Below are 3598 nucleotides of genomic sequence, written 5' to 3'. Positions count from 1 at the left end.
AAAATAAAAAAATAGAAAAAAATAATTATTTTCCATTATTTGATTGAGAAGAGAAACTAGAGAAGAAAAAAAAGAAATGAAAAAAAATTATTGGTAGGACTCATCAATTTTTTTTCGACATTAGAAAGAAAATGGAGAGAAAATTAATTTTTTCTCTCTACTTTTAATACTATTTCTTTACTTTTTTCAATATATTTTATAATATAAAGGTAAAATTGTCTTTTTATAATATTTTTTCTTTCTTATTTTCGTTCCATCCAAACACATCTAAAAAAAATAAAAATTCTCTCAATTTCTTTCCTTTCCTTTATATTTCCTTTCTCTCTATTTTTTTCTTTTCAACCAAATATAGTCTAAATGAATGACAAGGAAAAAAGTAGAAAAACAATGATGAACAAAGAAGAAACACGTAAAGATAGCAATAAAAGTGAAAGGCAATTAAAAAAAAACAGCCCAATTACACATCTAAGCATTTTTGTATCTAAGTCCAATTAAATACTACTCTCAAACTCAACAAAAACTATTTTCATTATACCCGCGCATACACGTTTCAATAACGTCTCTTTGTCTTCGCGATCTTCTTTCTTCTTCTTAGCTTTTCTCCTTCTTCTTCTTCGCCTTTCTCCTTCTTTTTTTTCGTGTGTTTTCTCTCAATCGTCATTCTTTTATTATTGCTGTTGTTGGTGTGTTTTCTCTTTTCCTCCTTTTAATTGAGGTTCATTTGGATCTAGAAATGAACCAAATTTGGTTTAGATTTGGTGAATACTTAATAGTAGTATCAAGTGAATCTAACTCAATTCACAAATGAACTGAATTTGGTTCAGATTTGAACAAAAAGTGATAAACATTCAATCAATAAGAAAAGAACATTTTCAATTCATTTCTGCATGCAAATGAACTCAACTAAATTAAGAGATGAACCAAATTTTTTAAGAAGTAACATAGTATCAAGTGAACCTAACTCAATTCACAAATGAATCGAATTCAGTTCAAATTTGAACAAAAAGTGATAAACATTCAATCAGCAAAATAAAATATATTTCAATTTATTTCTACATGCAAATGAACTCAATTAATCTAAGAGACGAACCGGATTTCTTAAAAAATATCATATTTGGTGAATACTTAAAAGTAGTATCAAGTGAACCTAACTCAATTCACAAATGAACCGAATTCGATTCAGATTTAAACAAACAATTAAAAATTATTTAAAGAATAAAAAATTTGGTCAATAATTGAACTTCAGTTAACACACAAATGAATTGAAATAAACTAAGAATGAACCAAAATTATTTAATGATGACATCATAGAAAATCAAAACTAATAAAGATGTTAGCAAAATATTTTGGTGTTATTGGTGATGACGATAATGAAAAAGAAAAAGAAAAAGAAGAAGATGCAACATTGGGAAAGAAAAAGGAAGAGGAGGAAAGGAAGAGAGAAAAAGAACTTGCATGTGCAAATTAAAAAAAAAAAGAAGAAGAAGAAGGAAGAGAAGATCCTGCATGAATTTGAAAAAAAAATAATAATAATAATAATAAGAAGAAGAAGGAGAAGGAAATGGAGGAAGAAGGAGAAGGAAATGGAGGAAAAGGCGTGCGATTTGAAAAGTTGTTATAATAATTTAGTTTTACTTAGTTAAATATTTTACTTGAATATAAAGCTTTATTCCAAAAAAGAAAAGAAAAGAAAGGAACAACAAATAAATGAGGAGAAGAGATTATTAAAAGGGAAAAAACAATAAACTGAAGAGACAAAAGGCAATTATCAGGAAGTAGGAACAAAGCTAGTAAGACTAAGGTTCTGAGAACCAGATCGGTCATCAAACCGTTTTAGTTATTGGTTTATTGGTTTATTAGTTTAATTAGTTTAACTAGTGATTCAATCGAAAAAACTGTTTTAGAATAAAATAATAAATAAATTATAAATATGTAAGTATTAAGTTGATGGTATAGGGTAGTATGAAGTTTTTCCAATGGAGTAGTGAATTACTCTATAAAATTTTTTCAATGGAGTGGTGAATTACTCTTTTAGGATTTTCTTTTTTTTAATAGTAAATGCAAAATTGTCAGATGAAAGCATGATACCAAACAAGTACACTTCTTCATCAGTACTTAAAATGTTAAAAGAAATATCTCACAAAAATAGGAAGAATATCAAATGAATTATCATAAATCCAATTGAAAAAGATAAACATAGTATTTGGATAAACAAATTTGATAACATTATTAATAACAAAGTTTGCAGTGGACTAGTGCTAGAAAGACTTCACCAAATGAAGGAGCATGCATGTTTTAAGAGACAATAGACTTGGATTTGTGCAGTAGCATTTTGGATGAGTTACTTTGAAGACCATTTGGTGAAACTAAGCTTTCATGGTAAAACTAAGTGCTCATAACAAACAGAAACAATTTCTCAAGATACATAAATAAGTGTCCATCCTCTGAAAATAATCATCTGAATTGGTACAAGGCAGGAAAAGATGACCATAAGTCTCTTTACCCAAGTCAAAATAAACAACTATATCTGAACTAAACAATCATCTTTCAGCACCAAATATTACAAAACATTATAACCAATAATCACACTAAACCTGCAATCAGCAATTACAAAACAGCAACTACAAAACAACAACAAACATTGTACATTATAAAACATTCCAAATCAGTTATGACATTAAACCTGCACCCAGCAACCAGGAATTACAAATGGAGTGCTGCTACAACTTGAATATTTGACTAAATGGATTTAATTCAATTAAAATTTCAGGAACAAAAAATAAGAATCTTATTATAAAATAAAATTAGCTCAAATTTCGTTATTATTCCGATAATGTGAAGATTAAAATCAATTAGCTCAAATTTCTTTAATAAAATAAAAATATGAGAAACATGTCGATGAAATGAGCTGCAACCGAATAATCGAATCAAATATAATTATTATCACAAATATAGGGTATGATAAAGGATGAACTAATATTCAAATAGTCACCGTCACGATTCGCGATTATGGGTCCCTTGTAATAAGCTTTTGATATCCATTCAGAATTTTCATTAAAGTACTACAACTTTAAATCTACGATAAATGCTTAAAAGCAATCACAACTTCACAAGCTGAATAACAAAAGACCAACACACAAATTTAAAAAAAAAATGAAAAGCTGATTGAAACAGGGGAAAAAGAAATCCAAGGGTCACTTTCGCTCTCATCCAAGGCTGTGCTAGATTGGAAACAACCAAAAAACCTCAAGCAGCTTAGGATTTTTTGGGTTTGACAACTCAAAATAAAAAACAAATTCACTAACCTTCCACTGACAGCAGGAGGACGACGGTGACACGACGGTGCAGCAGGTGGAAACATTGAACAGTGAAGTCACTAACGAAGACAGGATGACGTGTCGAGTTAGAAAGCCTAGAAGAGAAAGTCTGGCCGTATGGATTTGGGACAGGGGAAGGAGGAGACCGCGGAGACACCAACAACCACGGACGGCGGCAGCAGTTCCATTGACGAAGCTGGATTTTAGGTTTTGCCGTTTGGGGAACCTTAGAGCTTGAGTGTGTGGGTGTTTGGTGTGTGTGGGGGTGGGGTGGGGGTATG

This window comes from Arachis duranensis, chromosome 5, assembly GCF_000817695.3.
Source record: "Arachis duranensis cultivar V14167 chromosome 5, aradu.V14167.gnm2.J7QH, whole genome shotgun sequence".
Lineage (NCBI taxonomy): Eukaryota > Viridiplantae > Streptophyta > Magnoliopsida > Fabales > Fabaceae > Arachis > Arachis duranensis.
Note: the sequence above shows the minus strand (reverse complement) of the source record.